At 39.7% G+C, this 20019-nt stretch overlaps 1 protein-coding gene across 8 annotated transcripts in view; it reads right to left on the minus strand.

The window, feature by feature from the left end:
* The window catches only part of SGCD (sarcoglycan delta), a 1022496-nt gene that overhangs the window by 509278 nt on the left and 493199 nt on the right, over positions 1–20019 (minus strand). For all 8 annotated transcript variants that reach the window (XM_072953966.1, XM_072953991.1, XM_072953973.1 and 5 more), the window contains one exon: positions 13197–13360. The gene's annotated coding sequence lies outside the window, so the exon portion shown is untranslated. The remainder of the gene's footprint in view (positions 1–13196; positions 13361–20019) is intronic.

Raw genomic sequence — 20019 nt, forward strand, 5'->3', positions numbered from 1 at the left:
TGCAATTTCAACTAGTTCACGAGAGCTCAGACTCTGAGAAGCTACTTGTTAACATGCAGAGTTATGACCTGTGGAAAAGACCCTCTAAAGGTGACAGCTTGATTTCTCTATAGGATGAATCCGTTTTGCCTCTCATTCAAGTTCATTTCCAAACACGTTTTGCGATGGGCTACACAGATACTCTGTTCCTTTAAAATGCTCTTTGATCTTTTCCTATTATTCTCATTCATTAGTGAGTTGAATAAAACCTCTGACATAGACTCATTACATGTTTGGATGAGTCATGGTCATCATTTTTGAACTGTATACTCTGACAAAATGAGTATTTGAGGGTCAGGAGGCATCTCCCTGGAAGCCAGAGTAGATTCCTTCTTTTAAAGATTTTTCCCAAAAAGAACATATATGTACTGGGCAAAAAAAGAAAATATGCTGAAATACAAGAGTTCACTTCCTCACTCTCCCCATCTGGGCTTCCAGAAACCATGAGCCATCTTTAACAGCCCTCGTGCTTAATTCTCTGGTGGTGGTCTCACTAACTCTTCTTCTGAAGTCTTGTAATACTTTCTCATAATCTACCTTTTTAGTATATTGTCTGTTAACTCTATGAAATATAAGGATTTCACTTACTCCTCTATTTTATTCTTCTATAGCTATATTTGTTCCTTTAAGTAACATATCTAAAACTCTGTCTTGTTTCACTAACCCCAGGGGGAAAAAATATCTCATCTTCCCATTTCATTAAAGATATTCGTGCAAGTACCTTTCCTTCGGCTCGTGACCTATCAGTATCTGTCAGTCTTGCCCTTACTTTCATCGTCAAGGTTTTATAACATTTGGTTAACTTGCCTGTGTGTTTGCTTTATGGGCTGATTCTAAAACTGGAAAAGAGATTTTATTATGACTTATGTAAATTGTTGACTGGAGAGGCAGATCATACACCAAGATGCAATTTATTTATCTTTGGATTTGATGTCATAACCCCTAGACCACAAAGCTTAAATGCTATTATTGTTATGCTTCTGATTGGGACCGTGGTTTCCTTGTACAATTTTTGTTATTGTTCTTGAGTTGGTATTTGTTACTGAGTCTGTGGTTTGAAATTGTTAGTCTTTTCTCTTCTTTAAAGACAACGCACAAGCTTTCTTCACATCCCAACAATTTGACTCGCTGGCTAAACTCTCTCTCGGTAGGAATCTGCTTCAGTTTTCTGCTTGAAGGCCTCTTAAGAGTTCTGGAACTTCTTCAGTTTTGACCAAAAACTTTTAAGACTCACACAACCATCATGTTTGACTTTCTGGAGAGGCTCTTCATTAGCATCACCATTTCTTGATACCTTTAAGAATTCTTTCCCAAATTTCATTCTTAATTGCCAGGAATCTAGCCAGAAAGGGTGCATGAAGAGGACCAGAGATCTTGATGCTTTGAAAATGCCTTTATCTTGTTCTCATTTACAGTTTGGCTTACAGCTGAATTCTAGGCTCAAAATAGTTTTTTCTTGAGAAAATACAAGAAACTGCTCCATGTTTTTCTTCTTGTCTCTAGTGTTGCTCATGAAAAGTTTGATACTAGTTTACAAATAATTTCTTTTTGTAGGAGGTTTTTTTTTCTCCCTCTTCCAGAAGCTTTTAAGATCCTTTTATTCCTAGAATTTTGAAAACTGAAGTTGATACACCAGGAACATTTGTTTACTTTCCATTTATGTCACTTGGCTTGTGATGTGTAAATTTAACCCACTGTCTCCCTAGAACAATGTGTAAATTTAACTCATTGTCTCCCTAGAACAATGTTTTAAAATTTCTTTGATAGTCAAATATCCCCTACTCCCCAACTGGAGGTCCTTTTAATGGGATCTCTGCATTGATCTACTACAGTTGACTCTTTATTTCTACCAAATTTTGTCTTTTCTATGTCCTAAGAGATTTATACTTTATTTTTCAACCCTTTCATTGATTAAAAATTACCTAATTTACAAGAGATACTTCCTACTCCCTAATTTTTCCTTTTTTATACTGTTCTGCACTTATCTTACAGATGCATTATCTTTCTTACTATTATCAAGGATACTTATAAGTCAGTTTTAAATATAGTCTTCTGCCCTCATATTAGTTTTTTTGTGATGATCGCACATCATTTATTAGTAATATTTGTCCTTTTATCATGATTATGTTTTTCTCTCCTCTGCAACTGATTTTCTGAAAGTCAGATGGTCATTTTTTATTTAAGAATGGGGAGTAAAAGTTTCACTTATGGTTAGGATGTCAAGTACACGAACAAATGTCACTCTTGCTACAACTATAACTAACCAGTTAAAACTAACATACACCTTTCTTTAAAGACATTGACTCTAAGTGTAGTAAGCCAGAAAGACAAAGAGAAATACCATATGCTATCACTTATATGTGGAATCTTAAAAAAAAAAAAAAGAGGACACTAATGAATTCATCTACAAAACAGAAACAGACTCACAGACAGGGGGAAGGGAGTGGGAAGGGATAAATTTAGGATTCTGAGATTTGCAAATGTTAAGCACTGTATCTGAAAATAGATTTTAAAAATTTCTTCTGTATAGCACAAGGAACTATATTCAATAATTCAATATCCTATAATAACTTTTAATGAAAAAGAATATTAAAAAATGAATATGTGTATGTATGTATATATATGCATATGCATGACTGGGACATTGTGCTGTACACTAAAAATTGACACAATGAAACTGACTATACTTCAATTAAAAAAAAAAAAAAGACATTGAAGAGCCATAGACTCAAAGGAATCCAAAAGAATCACACTCCACAGGATGATTTCGTACTTGAGAGCAACTGCTGAGGCTAGTAGGGTGGGCAGAGCAAGGAGGGCCTTTGCTTAGAGTGGGGGAAACTAGTCAAACTTCTGATGAACCTATAAGCCACTGTGCTCAACTTGAAACTAGAACAGCCCAAAATGAAAAATTAATTCCACAGTCCTAAGTGAAAAACCAAGAGCCATAAAGCTTCTAGAAGAAAACCTAGGAGACTATCCTTGTGATTTTGAGTCAGTCAGTCCAAGCTTTTTTGGTAAATACAAAAACCACAGATCACAAACTGAAAATATGAATACACTGGACTTCACCAAAATTAAAAACTCTTGCCATTAAGAAGACACCATTAAGACAATGAAAAATCAAGTAACAGACTGGAAGAATCTATCTGCAATATGAAAAAGACACAGAATTTATATCCAGAATATTTAAAGAGCTCCTACAACTCAAAACACAAGAAGTATTAGGTCAAAAACTTGAACAGATTCTCGACAAAAGAAACATGAATGACCAACAAGCACAAGTTAAAGGGTTTAACATTAGCCAAGAGGGAAATGCAAATTAAAACAAGAAGAGATACAATTTCACATAACTAGAATGGTTAAAATCAACAAGGCTAACAATACGGTTGATAGCAGGCAGACAGAACAGCTGGATTTCTCACACATTTCTTGGGAGAATACAGGGTGGGAGTGAACTACATTGAAGAACCATTGGCTTATGTTTAAGTCTTTAAGCCATTTTGAGTTTATTTTTGTGTATAGTGTGAGGGAGTGTTCTAACTTCACTTACATGTGGCTGTCCAGTTTTCCCAGTATCATCTGCTGAAGAGACTGTCTTTACTCCACTGTATGTTCTTGCCTCCTTTGTCAAAGGTTAATTGACCGAATTTGTGGGTTTATTTCTGGGCTCTATGTTATAGCTATAACTTACATGTGGAATCTAAAAAATAAAAGACAAATGAACTTATTCATAAAACAGAAACAGACTCACTGACATAGAAAACAAACTTATGGTTATGGGGGAGGGAGGAGAGATAAATCGGGAGTTTGAGATTTTCAGATACTACCTACAACATATAAAACAGATAAACAACAAGTTCATACTGTATAGCACAGGGAACTATATTCAATATCGTGTAGTAACTTAGGGTGATAAAAAATATGAAAACAAATATATGTTCGTTCATGTATGACTGAAGCATTATGCTGTACACCAGAAATTGACACATTGCAAACTGATTATATTTCAGTAAATATATATATATTACTAATAAAGATACTGAATTGCAAAAAAGGAACAATATGGTGGTTCCTTATAAAAGTAAATAAATACCTACCCCATGATTCAACAATTCTACTCTTTGATATTGACCTCAAAATTAAAATTTATGTCTGCACAATGATTTATTCACAGATGTTTACATTAGCATGGTATTTTATTATTTTCCAACAGGAAACAGCCCAGATATCCACCAAAAGGAGAATGAAGAAAAATTATGACATATTCACACAATGACACTTGTGAGAAATAATAATGAACATACTAATATAAGAGCAAGAATATATCTCAAAACCATCATGCTGCATGAAGTCAGAGACAGAAGAATATATCCTGTAAGACCATTTATAAGTCATTAAAAGAGGCTGATCACTACTTAAAATTAGGGTCACAATGCCTTCTACATCACTTCTGGAAGGGTTCTAAACTTTTAATCCATGGACGAAGTTAAGTGGATCTAAACACAACCTGAAACTGTATACAGACCATGTATATGTACATGTGGTCATCCCTTTCTGGGAAGAAATTCTGCGGTTACATTATAGAAACTGGTACAATGTAATATAATTGAAAAAAAATGTTAGAAAATTAGTGACCACAACAAATGGATTGTATTTGTTTCTGGGCAAGGGAGCTTTTACCAGCTGTATCATGGTTTTAAATCAATTTTCCATCGGACTTTTATATGTTGTTTGTTAGACCAACAATAATGACGTCAAAATGTTGTCTGTAGGAAGACACCACTTGTCAGAGATACAATTAAGAGGTCTTTGCCACTAAACCTAGCCTTTAGGAGTCTAAAATGGTACAAAAGTGGTCTGTTACAAAAATGTTTTAAAACCTGAAAAATTTCAAGGGATATTAACATTGATTTATACAAAATTCAAACTATAGAAATGGCTTTCCAAACATTCCATATGTGGTAAAATGTTGCAGAAGTGCTTCTTGACTTCTGAAGTCTTAATGGATCAAGACTGGTAGCTTGTTAAACTTTCCCAGAATTCTAATATAAGATCCATAATCTCTCAAATAAGTTATACTTCAGAAATAAGGAAGGTAAAGAGTCCTTAAATGTATTTTTTCTGAAAGCAATCAGGTCGTGACCTTGGAAAGAGTAACTGGAAGCTCCAGAAAAAAAAATCTTCCAGTCCAGAAATGGCAAATGGGTTTTAGCTTCCATGCTAATATAAATTAATATCAATATTCAATTATTTTCAAATAACACAGTAAAGTCTGATGGAAAATTGATATATAATCGTAATACAGGTAAAAGCTCCCTTCTCCAGCAACAGAAATATAACCATTAATTGTGGTCACTAATTTTATGACATTCTTCTTCAATCACATTACATTTCTGGAGTGACACGCAGGGAGTATTCTAGGACTCCTGAGCTGGGATTGACTAGTGATGTCTGCCAAGAGCACAGGAAAGGTAGGAGGTAGTACATGTGCTAGGTGTGTGTGAACCCTGGCCCAGTCAGAATGATGAAGACTTAATAAAGGCTGCAAAGCACAGTCCTGTGTAAGAAAGAAAGATAATAAGAATAGCTATGTTTGCCAGGAAGAAATTAAGGATAGAAGATCTCTAAGATATACTATGTACATGGAAATACCAAGTCAAGCAAGTGGAAATCACAACTACAATTAAAAACCACCACAAATAAAAGAACTCAAAAATCCTAAAAGAACAAGTAGAAAAATAACCTATTTCTAAATTAAATCCATTTTGCAATATATTGACACACACTTTCCCCATTCCAATGCCTGTTGAGGACCTACTATGTTCCAGGCAGAGCTGGGAAATAGAAGATACATTCATTAAAAAAGGTCTGTCTTGAAGATCTTGCTTTCCATTGAGGAAGAGTGACTTATAAACACAATTATAATAACTTCTCTTCATAGTAAGGTATAGGGCAGATTTGAAGAAAGTGCAATAAAATCAAAAGTGAAGAAGTGACATATGGCTCAAGGAAGTCCCAGAAGACTTGCAGTGAACTGGATCTTGGGGGGGGGGTGTGGAGTGGGTAGGGATGACAAAAGGACCAGCAGCTGCAAAGTAGTGGTGATATAAAAGAACATGGCATGTTTCTAGAAAAATAGAGAGGGTCACTGAAGCTCATAGAAAGCCTGGGGTTGGGGAGACATAGGGAAACAGCAGAAAGAGATGATGCAAAAGGGCAGAATGAAATGAGAAGATTGTGTGTTGTACTCAAAGGTCTGGATAGCTCTTCAGGCAATGGGGTGGTAGAGTTTTCCAGCTGTTTTGGAAAACACTGTTTATTTCTATTTGAACTTCACAACAGATCTATGGGATGGGCATAGATCAACTCTGCAATCCAGGCTAAAGCTGAGGAAAATGCTGCGGTGAACACCCAAAAAGGTGTCATGAATAAGTAATGCCAACATGGGGGTGGGTTTAGCAGCAAAGCAAAGGGGAAGCCATAAGCAAGCTAAAAAGAAAGTCTTTCTGAGGGGATCACTTGGAGACATGAAGCTGCAGGGTATAGACTTTTAGCTTACAATAGATTTGCCTAGTTATGAGAACAACCCATGTCAAATTGCAGGGAAAATTCAAACCCCCATATTTGTCATCATCGGTGGTGGTAATGGTGGAGGGAGGGTGTTTTAACCTGGCAAATAAGACCTAAATCTGGACAAGTTTGGAACACGGCAACCAATCCAATTTTGTTAGTTTCAAAGGCCTTGGGTAAAATTCTGCTGAAGTAAACAAAGAGACTGCAAAACAAAATACTCCAGGGGAGAAACACATATCTCTTCTTTAGCAACTGTCAAAAGGAGACCATTCCTAAAATGGTAGCTGTTTGAATTAGAAAAAGAAGGGCAAAAATGCTGCTGCCACGTTCAGATGTATTAAAAGCATCAAAGAACATTAAAGCAGGTTTCTTTTAGTAGGTTTGCTTTAGGGCAGGGTAAAAAGTTCTATGAGTACAGCCAGGCTTATTCATAGGCATTTTTAAGGGCTCAACCCAAAGAGATTTTCTTACTCTACCAGGGTGATTTTAAGAAAGTTAGTTAACCTTTCTGTTCCTCAGTTTCCCCATCTGTAAAACGAAATAATCTCTTAAGAGCTTTATTGGAGGCAGAAAGGAAAAAATAAAGCCCTCTAGAAACTACAGACGGAACAATTAGATAACACTACAGAAAGGTGTTCTAAATGGGACTCTGAAATCTCATGGCATAGAGTAAGTGCTAAAAACAAGTCTTGTATAGAATTTTTATAATCTCTTCAGCTCAAATCTGTTTGGACTTCCGTATTCCATGTTTGAATTATCTTCACAGGTAACTGTCAGAATGTCCAGACAATGTTGCTGCGCCAGTTTATATGAAATTAAATGCAACACGATTTGCTGAAATCTAGGATATCCTCAGGAGTAGTTGACCCAAACTCCCATTTTTCATATGAGGAAACTGAAAACCAGGAGTGGACAGGTGTTATGTAAATCATAAGTAGCAAACTTGGCACCATCTCTGGCTCATGATAGGTGCTCACCATATATTGGGTGAATAAAAGAAACAAATAATGCCAGCTGTAAGAAGTTACACCCTGGATCCCCCAGCAAGTCTTCTCGTTTCAGAAAGCAGTTCTGCTGATGCTTTTGTGTTTGACACTAAGATATTTATTATCTGAGATGAAATTTCAATGCATGATGAATTTCAGGGTAAATTCAGTGAGAGCCGAGGAAAACCATAAGGGAAGAGCCGTGAGGGGACGTGATATGTCAGGCACTATTCTGCTGATATGCAGGGAGGCACAGAAAGTACAAAAAACCATTTCCACATCCAAGGAAACAGGCCAGGGCAAAAATGATCCACAAAAATACCAACACTTGCATAAAACCAGCATAAGAAAGAATTTACTGATGAGAATGGTTCCAAAGGAAGAAACACACCTCACACTCACATAGTCCCCTGACAGTATCGGCAGGGTTCTTACCCTTATCCCTCACCTCATCACGCTTAGGGGTAACGATCCAAACAGTGACAAAAAAATATTCTTAAAAGCAGCTTTTAATTTCCCTTTGATAACATTTTTGGAGGTGTCTGGAGATTTTTCTACCTTATAGAGCAAGTTGGTAACAGACTAATTTGTAATTTATAAGGAAAGCACTGCTAGCGGGCATGTATTTGTAACACCTCTGATTATAACATTTTTACTCTGGAAATTGAGACTCTAAAAAGCACAGCTAAAATAAAGACTTATGTCCAAGTCTCATGAAAACGATTATGACAGTATCACAAATTGAGGAGGCACATAAAGGAATTCCGCTCCTAACCATTCCCCAGACAATTAACCTTGCTGATATCCGTTAAACATGCTAAATAGTTTCAACTCCTATTCAGTCCCTCTGGACCGATAAAATGTAACATCTACGTTGAATGACAGTTTTTTCCACAACACAATTTCCTGTATATTAATTAAATGATTTTTTTTTTTTGGCAACAGGGTCAAGTTCTTTCTGAGTGTCCAAATTCTTATAGTGAAACTGATACGGTTTTTAGAAAATCAAAGCATGTTGCTTTCAGCTAAAATTAAATGAATGCAGAGATATACACAGTGACTCAGAGGCCATGTAAAGGGAATAAAATGTTTTTCTCTTACTTAGGAATGTCATATGATCTCTCAGAATCAAACCAGCAGCTTAACATTTACACAGGGATTGTAAGGAACCTGCATACGCCAACACTTTGCAAACATAATTTCATTTAAGTGTCACTTTCACTCTATCACATAGGCATGAGAATCACCCCTAGCCCACCAACGAAGAAACTGAGGCTGGGAGCAGTTCAGCGACTTGCCACGGGTTACCCATCCAGAAAGTGGACGAGCCTGCACTTAAACCCAGGCAGCCTCACTCTAGTGCTTTTTATAAAATGATTCTGCCTCTGGCAGTCATCAGTCATACCATGTTCTCATAACTGCGTATTTTAAGGTTTCTGATACTACTGTTTATATTATATTCTGTAATCCAGAAGGATCACCCTGAGAAGACAGACCTGTGTGAGTGCCTTAAAGCAACGATCCCTGAAGGCAGTAACATTTGCTGCTCGCTTTTTATCGCCAACCCCCACAACCCCAGTTACCCAGAAAATACTTAACCTGTCTATTTAATAACCTCTGTCCCTCACTGGCCATCCTGGTAGCATCTTGCAGGGGACTTCTGCCTCACATTTGATCAAGAATTAAAATAGAGCCAGGGAATTTATGACAAAAGTGTAACTTGGGGGTTAAGGTATGTTTTGGAGGTAAGCATGTCTGGGGCTCTTGAATTCAGTTTCTGTGACCAAGCAGTATGATTTGAAGCCCATTACCTTACTTTCCTCACTCTCAGTTTCCACATCGGTCAAGTGGTATTATAATACCAACCCCAGGGTCGTTCCGATGATTAAATGAGTATTTACATATTAAGAACAGTCCTTTCGACAAAGTACTCAAAAAAGTGGAAGTTCAAAATATTGTTTTACACATTTTAACATATGTAATTCACACAGTGAAGGGCTTAGTGAATTTGCCATCTAAGCAGTTTTAACAAATGACTATCAAGACACACAACGTTTTCATGACCACAGAAATTTCCCTCGGTGCCTTTCCCAGGTCATCCCCCACCTGCATACCTAACCAGAGCCAGGCACTGATCTGATTCCTGTCATCATACAGTTCTGACTATTCCATAATTTCTCAATTATAAATCATGAAGTAAGTATTTCTGGGTATTTAGCTTCTTTCACTCATAGTGACTTTGAGATTCATCCGTGTTGGAAAGTCTATCGACAGAACATTGCTGATGGGCATTCTATTTTAGGAATTTATCAGAGCTCACTGCTTGTGTTCACTGGCCATTCTTCATGGTGCTTTATGAAGCGTTCTTCATGTATATATTAGATGCATATGTCGTAAATATTGTCGGTGGGTTGTGGGGTTTATTTTCTTAGTGATGCTTTCTATCGAGTAGATGTTTTTAATGTGTTTTTCTTCTTACAGTTGGTGCTTATGGTGTCCTTTATAAGAAATCTCTGCCGCCTGAAGCTGCAAAGATATTCTAACTTTTCTACTGTGTTGTTGGCCCTTCTGTGTTTCAGCCTGTGATCTGACCCAAACTGATTTCTGGTATGGACTGAGGTAGGGGTTTAGATTCTTTACTTTTCATATAAACATCCAGTTGTTCCAGCACTGTTTGTTGAAGAAGTTTTCCTATCCCAAGGAATTGCTTTGGTGCCTTTGCCAAAATCTAGTTGACTATACAAATGTGCATCTATTTCAGAACCCCATTCTGTCCCATTGACCCATTTATGTGTAACAGTTAGACTGGCATTAAGTTTTATTATTTTTATATCTGTTTTTCACTTTCTAAATTTCAGATGCAGTAATTAAAACCTAAGTAACTTTGCTTTAGGTATCTGAAGACGTTTTTACCCCCTTAAATACCATATATATTCATAAATACAAGTGTATGTGTTTATAGACATACACACACTTAGGTGTATTAATCATTAATATTCTTAGAGCATCCTAGTTTTTGGACATGAGATGTTTTTAAAAATGCCCTTCTTTTTCATAGACCAGGGAACAGATTTAGCTGTGGTTTTCAAATTTTAGCAAAGTATCTGAATTACATGAAGAGCATGTAAAAACAGATTCCTGGACCTCACACTCCAAGAGCCTCTGTTTAATGAGCCGGGTAAAGAGCCTGAGAATCTGCATACCTAACAAGTGTAGGTGATGCTAAGGCTGCTGGCTTATGGACCACACTTTGAACAGTAATGGCTTAGAAAAACTCAACGGCTTTTCTAATATTCAGGCAGGAGTGCGATCTGTCTTTTCGAAAGTCTGAGCCCATCGTCTCTATACCGTCTTCACTTGAAAAAACATCTGAGAAATCCACTCCATGCGCTGGAGCATGAGAGCCAGGAAACATTATGGTAGATTGATGGACCAACATTGCCTCTCTTCCTTCCTTCCTGGAAATTGAGTGTTGGTCTGTGAGCACGGGCAGGAACATCCCTGTACACCTGACAGCCGAATCTAGCCCTGTGATGAACACGTCCTGCAAAGTAGCCTTTCTTTCCCCTGCATCCTTTGTCAACAATCAGAGCTTTATTTTCTCCTGAAGGGTTGACTGGTCTCTAAACCAGGAACATTTTTATGACCAAGTCCTTTAAAAGTTTCTCTGCTGAATTTATGTTTTAAACAGTTGGCATCTCAGCGAATATTCCTGACAGTACACAGGCATTCTGAATTAAAGATCAACACTCTCAAAGCCAAAAACTCAGTCATCAAAGTCCCAATGCAAACCCCTAAGCTTCTGTAGGTTTTTAGGACAGCAGAGAAGAGCTTTTGTAGCTTTCCTTTCCAACAGATCAAGGACATGTGGGCAGAGAAAGGCACCACAACTGTACATCTATTATGTAGAATGTTTACATGGTGCAAGGACTCAAAAATATGCACTGTAGGTTTTTCCTTTCTGATTGTCAAATTACCTATTTGGCCTTTGAAACCATGTTAATAGAAAAAGAATTCACAAATAGTATTTACATTAAACTGCTTTAAAGATACCCTTTGATTCAAAAAGGGAAAAATAATTTATCTCCTTCGCAAAAATCCTTTTTAAAATACTATGAATAAAGGGGAAGAGGGAGTTTGAAATACCACCCTCACATTTTTACCAGTTGCTTAGCACTCCTTCAGAGAAACCATGAGCAAAGTTAAAATCAGACCTCAGTATATGGCCATCAGAGGATTTTACAAAAACCAGAAAGTATATATGCCTCATCCTCAAAGGAAGGTCTATTCATGATCGGCTGACAGTGTGCACCACACCTACTCCAGCTGTGAGCAAGTCAGAGATACAGCGAGAGCAAATCAAAGCAGGTCTGTGGCTGTAACTAATGTGACTTTCATCAGCTCTGGAGCTCTACATTGCACAAACGATGACAATCTAGGAGGTCTATGAGACCCTGAAAAGGGAGCCAACTCAACATCTTAGTTATCTTTGGGTTAATGAGAGCTTTATTTTTTTTCTTTGAAGGAAATGAAAGTGACAGCCAATGGAACTGTCAGAGGCATTCTCCAATTTCTCCTGGACATGCCATGTGGTCCTAGGCTGTTAAACCCTGTTTCCCCAGCGCTTTTGACCAGCACCATACACAGTCCCACTATTCCACGTGACAGGTGAGCACACACTTAAATTCGAATATGTCTGTTAAAGAGTCTGGCCCCTGACCCTTCCTTGCTACATCATCATTAGAAAACCTTTTTACCTGTCTCTCCTCTGGTTTCCCACAACACAAATCCCCATTCTGGATGGTTGTTACCAGTTGTGCCTGTGACGTTGTTTCCCCCAAACCGTACAGCACAATGCCTGACTGACAATAAGCACAAGATTAGCAGTAGTTTCTGTAGGATTCGCTCCCTCCTCCCTCCATCTGTCCTGTTCCTCTTTCCCCACCACCCTTCATATATGAAGATTTTATACACACACGTATATATAGAGAACCATCAGGTACCACTCAACAAATTGTATGCATGTATTACACGTATGTATACATACACACACACGCACACACACAATGATTATCCTTGTAACCAGGAAAAAAAAAAGGAACCTCTTTATCCGACTTAGAATCTGCCCCAGCATAGGTATGTATTCAAAAGAAAGAAAAAGACAACTCCCTCCAAAACCATAAGATAAATACATTTTGCCGAAAGTTCCCTGAGGACACAGAGTGGGAATCAACATTGCATTACACGCACCACTTCTTTACTTACCTGTAGACCTGAAGTCTTATCACACAGGTACTACCCCGATTTCTTTTTTCTTTCTCTCAGAGACACCTGCATAAATTTCTCCTCATGCTTTGACTTACTGCCCTCTGATCAGCTCTATTATTGAGACAGTGCAGCCCTCAGCTTCCCCTGTTGTGTTTTTACCCATCCCACAAGCTGGTAACACAAGATTAGATCATTGCTTAAAAGGAGGAAGGGAGGAGGAAAGAGAAAAAGAAAAGAGGGGATGAAGACCAGAAAAGGCTGTGAAAATGACTATATAACTTTATATTTATTTGTCTTAAAAGAGATATCAAAGCCACAAGTCTGTACCTTAGCAGTCCAACTCTTCTTGAATCTTGAACACAAATTTCAGGGCAACATTGGGGTTAAGATAATCCACTCAGGCCACCACCAAAGGGATGGTTTTATTAACCTCCACACAGGTTCCTGTACAGTCTTCTTCAAGCCCCAGAGGATGGAGGTTTCTTCCAGCTCTACAAAAAAATCACAAGTAAAAGATATTCAAAACAACAACAACAACAGAACAGTGATATTAATTTCATGATAATTTGATTTGAAGAAATTAGACAAAAGATACATTATATTCTGACTGGCATAAAAAGGCATAGTACTGGAATAGATTCAGTCTTGATCCTACAAAATCACACAGAATCAGAAAAGGTCATAGTATATCAAGGCTGGACGTTTTATTAAGCCATGACTAGCCAAATATGCCCATTTAACATATAAGGAAGGTAAAGATCAGAGGGTGATTCATTACCTGTGCCATATGTCAACCAGTGAAGCAAGCAAATCTTAGTAAACACAAGTAAGGTCTTAACCCTGTGGCTGATGCTAAGATGAGACAAGGGGCCAGTACATCACTTCTTCATCTTGAAATAGTTGGCTTCTAAGATGCCAAACTTGCCTGCTGTCCCTCGTGGCTAGATCTGCTAGATCCACTCAAGCTCCCAACTTCCAACACGGGAGCATCCTGGGACTCAGCCCTGAGCCTCCTTTCTATGTACCCTTGTTCACCAGCTCCATGGCTTAAGACCTATTATATCACTGACAACTCTGAGGATGTGTCTTCAGGCCCAGATACTGCTCTGACCTCCAGACTCCCCTACCAACTGACTATCCAGAAACTCTGCTTAGAATTCTAACAGATATACCAGATATTATCTGCCCAAACTGAAGTCACAATTCTATCACCACCAACACGCTTCTCAAGACAAGGAAGACCCGCACCCCTCCTGCTCTATGAGTTCTCAGTCAATGGCAGCATCACTCACCCTGCTGATCAGCCCCAAACTCTCCCAGTCAACCTTGACCCCTTTCTCTCATACACACCCCAGGTCTTCCAGAACATCGGCCAATTTCAGCGGCTCTATCTTCAGAATAAATGCAGCAGCTAACTGCTCTTGCCACCTGCTTTGTATGGCCACCCTGGTCCAAGGCATCATTATGGGTCCACATGGCTGCACAGTAGGTGTGCTCAAGCCATGGCTGTCACTCTCAAATGGACCCTTGCGAAATACAGTGACAGTCCCCTGCTCAAAACCTTCTACCCCACTCAGAGCCAAAGTCACCATGAAGTCGTCACTGTTATCACTCCTCTTGTGTCACTTACTCCTCTCCAGCCAGGCTGGCCTCGGGGCTGTTCCTCTGACACGCCTCCAACTTGACTTGGTCCTCACCGTTCCCTTTCCCCAGAATGCTCTTCTTTCCTCTATTTCCTACCTTTGTTTCAATGTTACCTTTTCAGTGAGGCCCTTTGCAATCACCCTATTTAAAAGTATAAACACTAACCACATCTCCTCATTCCCCCTTCCCTGTTTAAAATTCACTGAAGACTTTTGATATCCTACACGCTCTACTGTTACCCACCTTCTCCCATAAGACATAAGCTCCCTACAGGCAAGGAATGCCATCTCTAGAATCCTACTCCATGCCCAGCACTCCTCCCTGCACAGCCCAGCACAAAGGTGCAGCTCAGTATCCAATTTTGAGCAAATGAATGAAGGAGGAAGGTCAAGTAAACCTTTTCAAGGCCACTTAGATGGCAAGTGGCTGAGCCAGATGTGAACCAAAAGCATTCTGTCCCCAGTGATTCTGACACCCTATAACTACGTGAGTGCCTTCCAGGGCTCGTGTTAGACGTGGTTTTGGGATAGGCTGGCATGTGACACAAAACATGCATATTAAAGATATTTGTGGATTAAACAAGTGAAATGTCCAAAATGATTTCCAAAATGAAACACCTGAAGAGAGGATGCTGCGTAGACTGGGACGGCGCTGCTCACCTCCTCTTCCTGCAGCTCCACTGCCCCTTTCTCTGTGTCCTTCTCAGCCTTCCTTGCCTATTCCTCCCTGCCTTTATTTCTTGCCCTTCCCTCAAATCTAAGTCTCTGCCTTACTTGAGGGAACATGAGAACCAGGGACCCAAGATTAGACAAAGAAAAGGGAAGACATGTGTTCAGGGAAAAGGCATGGGGCAGGAATCAAAGGATTTTGGGTCTAATTTGTCACCATCTCATGCCTTTAAGGTGATCCCGCCACCTCCCTGGGAATCTGTTGCTCCCTGGGCAAAACTACATGCCCTCCAAAAATTTTCCAGCTCTAAAAAAATGCTCACTTTCCTTTTTAATTAATAAAAAGGCTCCCGTATTCTGAGTAGTTTAAAATTGGTTAGGAAATAGGGTGCAATATTTAAGAAGGTGACTTTGGGGTCCTCAGAGAACTCACATCCTGGTTCCACCATAATGAAATCCTGGCTCAGAAACTTAGCCTCTTGAAGGATCAAATTTTTACATACAAGTGAGACGACAGGAATTCCTACTCCTTTAGAATGTTATGAAAATGAAAGGAGGTAACAGAGATAAATCATTCATTATGTCCATGACGTAAGTACTCAGTGAAGGTCTGCTACTCTTAGTATTTTATCTATATGGTTGCAGACTTACATTGTGCACAACATTTCATGATTTTATCTACTTGCATTTCACATCCACCAGAATCTGAGTCTTTCCCATCTTTCATCACATGAAATTACTTTCGTAGCCCTTGATGTGACTTTGGGCAATTTTCCCTGGACCATCTCTAGGCTCAGATGAATAGCATTACCCCAACTGCCCCTACACCCCAGGGCAGACGGCAGAACTTTGTAACATGAGAAACGCAAGTTTTCTGGTTCACTTCTTGTCCTCTTGCTGATGCCTGGCAATCTGAAGATGATCGTGGCCCTAGTATTATAGCAAGCTGATAATCGTCAAGCCACAGTCTACAATTATTCTTGCATTCCAAAGCCAAGAAACCCAACTTTGAAAGCAAACAATGCTATAATTCAGCACAATGATGTATGGCGTTATTAAAGAAACTGTGCTGACTGCTTTGAGAATTCAAGTCTCCAGTCTATTCAAATGCATCTTTCTTTCTTCCTGACATTAAACTATGCTCAGGTAGTAACAACATAAAAACATGTCATCTACCTTTCAGGTTTCATTGTACCACAACCTCATAAAAAGTTACGGTGCTTCAGGGAAAAGTTACTTACACTCCATTCTAAGTCACTGAAGGACTTGCCTGGCAGCACATCACTAACAAACGTTTATTAAGGATGTAACATGTACCATTGTCTTTGTCAAAGACTAGACACAAGGTAGGGGATATTAGACTTTATTCCTGCCCTCGTGGAGTTTTCATTCCAGCACTTTTGTCTTTTGCAATTGCCTAACATCTGTCCAGATACTGGGATACACAGAAAACACCTACAAAGTTGTTGATTCTCCCATATACTGATATAGGTGTGCTGATTTCTGCTTCATAGAGCGAATTCGATAATTCTTGGTTTTCTTGGGAGACAAGCTCCCTTCTTCAGTTTGTTCCCCACAGCTCACCCAATACACACCTCCTCTGAGTTGATCCTGGTAAAATTACCTCCTTCAGCAAAGAAACAGGAAGTATTCACCAAATCCACAAACCCACAATTCGTTAACAAGATGCTACGTGGATGGTACGGTACAGAGAGCACTACACTCAGGCAACACAGCTTCAGAAATTTGCTTTTTTGTTTTTGAAATCTTTGGAAACTGTGATGGACTCAATGCTGCTATATGGCAAACTAAACAGAAAGCATATACATCAGGCATATTGTCAAAGGGAATAATGTCAAAATAGAACAATATGCGTCTTAAATCACCAGTGTCTGCATGGTTAGGGCGCTAATCACAGAGGAGGGCAGCATTTCTGCCCATCGGGCAGCCTTGAACGCTTCAGGGAACATGTCATTTTTCAAAAGGTATCAATTAGTGGCTGTACCTGTGGCAGAGTGTGAAACACGCCTAATGGTTTGGCTTGTGTTAAAAATGATTTCTGTAAGCATAGAGCACATGTAGGCATCGATCCACACATGTACCCAGATGTGGTCCCGAGAAAGGCAGGTGACCAGAGAGGGCAGGGCCAGGGACAGTAGGAGGGCGACAGGAGACTTAAATCTTTAAAGTGAATCTCGATTAAAATTCCAGAGCAGAAGGGTACCAGGGGAAGGGATGAACTATCTATCTCACTGCACCAGCAGGGTTCAGTCTAGGAGAGGAACGCTGTAAGGACTTAATCTTTCAAAGAGAACTGTGATAATACAAACACCACGAAGGTACCCAAGCCTGCACCTCACACACCTACACACGGCATTCATGCTGCCAGCCGTGCACCGCCATACGTCTGTGACTTCCATTGCTGTGTGAGGAAGTTGAGGTGTGGAGACATCAAGTGATTTGCCTGAAATCACGCAACTCGAAGTTGACAGGATTCAAACCTGGCACTTGGGGGCGTTCCCCCAGCAGGCAGACAATCACGACCGATTCTTTCCTAGATTCTGTGTCTGGTGAAACCTAGTTCAGACACTTGGAAATGCTGCATTTTGAACCCCAAAGGAAGAGTCCAGTCTCCTAAAGAATGTAACTGCCCAGCCCCGTCTCTGCTGAGGACAGTGCAAGCCCACAGATGGGAGAGGGCACGCTTCTTCCAAAGTCATACCGGAGGTCACACCACACGTTGGGACACTTGCTCCCTCAACAGCAAGGATAGGGGACCAAATCAATTTGTGAAATATGAACTACGTTTTCTACGAGTTGGCATTTGCTGCAGCAATGCCACGCCCACGCAGTGTAATATACTTAGGAGGTCTGGGTGCTTCCCTGTAACTCTCATCACCCCGCCTCTGCCTACGTATTAAAGACCTTGCCTGCTATCCACCTGTAGTCTGGATACCCAACAATAAAGCTGCTGGGGTGTGGTGAAAGAAAATCCATGCCACTGGATTTTTAAGGCGTATATAAGGTGACTTTTATTCACCTCATCTCCTGCCAGTACATTAGCATCTTATTTCCTTACCTGGTCAGCCTTTTAATTTGAACAATGAAATCAAAAGGCACCTAGAAGAAAAGTCACTAAACATTATAGTGGAATTTTAGGGAATTTCTTAGCACCAGGAGTAACCGCTGATCTGTATTCTTCTTTGCTGGTTAATGAAATATTTATCTCAAACTTTGTAAAGTGAGTCAGACACCGACAATTTGTAGGTAATAACAGCAGTGGCTCACAAGATGTGCTTTTAAGTGTTCAAGAACAAATGATGCCCGCCCTCACCCCTCTCCAGAGGCACGTGCCCGCTAGCCCTCCTAGTCTGATGTCTGCCACTTCAGATATCTAGAAATACAGGTCCACCCTTTGCTTCAGGAAATTGGCCTTCAGTGCCAAAGAAGCTGTCTTTGTTCCCAGCCTAAGAGCAAGCATACATAGAAGTTTTCTAAATACATCTGCTCTTTGCATGACTCATGTGTTGATTCACAGCTACCCACTAGCTTCCACAAATGCCTGTGGACCAACGTCCTACATAAATACTAACAAAATTCCCAGCAGCAGCTGGCTACCCAACCTGGCCTCAAATCCAGACAGTGGGTGTTCTGTGCTGCCTTCATCCCAGACAATAGCTGAGTTCACCACACGCTCCTTATCTGTTAGCCTGGAGATACAACTGGACCACAGGCCTAGATGGACGAGAGATTAAATGACCAGAGGCTATTTTAAGTGGCAACTTTCCGTATTTCTCTAGACACTAACCCAGTAAAGAAATCATTAGAAAGCGTCACCTCAGCCCCAGAACACCAGCCTCTGACTCTTGGCCACACACATGAGTTAGATTCACTGTATTAACCCCACTGTGAACACAAAGCATGGATGTTCAGTAACCCTGTACTAGGAAGCCAGAAACAAGGACACAGTTTTGCCTTGATACCATCAAGTTCAAAGGCAATACTGGTTAGAAGCTTGCTTCTTGGCTCAGCCACCCACTATCTGTATCTTTGGACATGTTAATCAACCTCTCAGTGCTTCATCTGCAAGACAGAAATCATAATACCCGCCTCAAAGGGTTCTTTGTGAGGAGCAATTTTAACACAATAATGCTATGTCTGAATTAACATAAAGTATATAATTAATTCATGGGACTATGTATTTTCTCACCTATTAAGTGGGCAGACTAACACCTTGATTATGATCTCTTAAAAGAACTCTAGGAGAGTAAAAACTAGTAATATGTGTGACAATACATTTATGTCTTGTCCACCAGATCAAGTTGTTGAGAGTATGAACTCCGGGTGTGTGTTGTTGATTTCTCCGAGGCACAGAGTAAGAAGGCAACATAGAGCCAGTGCACAGATGCATCTGTACCTGGACATAAATTAATCATTTATGACACTCTTTGCTGATGGATTTCCAAACAAAGCTACACCATTTCCTTGCTACCTCTGTGATGGCCAAAAGCAAAGGTTATGGTAAAGAATGACTGGGTCTCCCACTATGCTGATGTGTTGAGTAAACCCAAATAATCTGAGGGTAAGAGGGGTGGAATTATGGCCCAACATGCAAGCTATTAATTAAAGTTCAGTTGATTTCCATCATTACTGGTGACCAACAGAAGCATCTCAGAGCTACCGTTTATAAGCTTCTATGCACCAGCACTGTGCTAAGCTTGTATTTGCTCATGAAATGCTCCCAGCAAACTAATGAGGTGATGTTATCAGGAATCCCGTATTAGACATGGAAAAGGTAATGGCTCAGAGTATTAAAATAACTTACGCAATATCACAGA

Source organism: Vicugna pacos, chromosome 3, assembly GCF_048564905.1.
Source record: "Vicugna pacos chromosome 3, VicPac4, whole genome shotgun sequence".
Classification (NCBI taxonomy): domain Eukaryota; kingdom Metazoa; phylum Chordata; class Mammalia; order Artiodactyla; family Camelidae; genus Vicugna; species Vicugna pacos.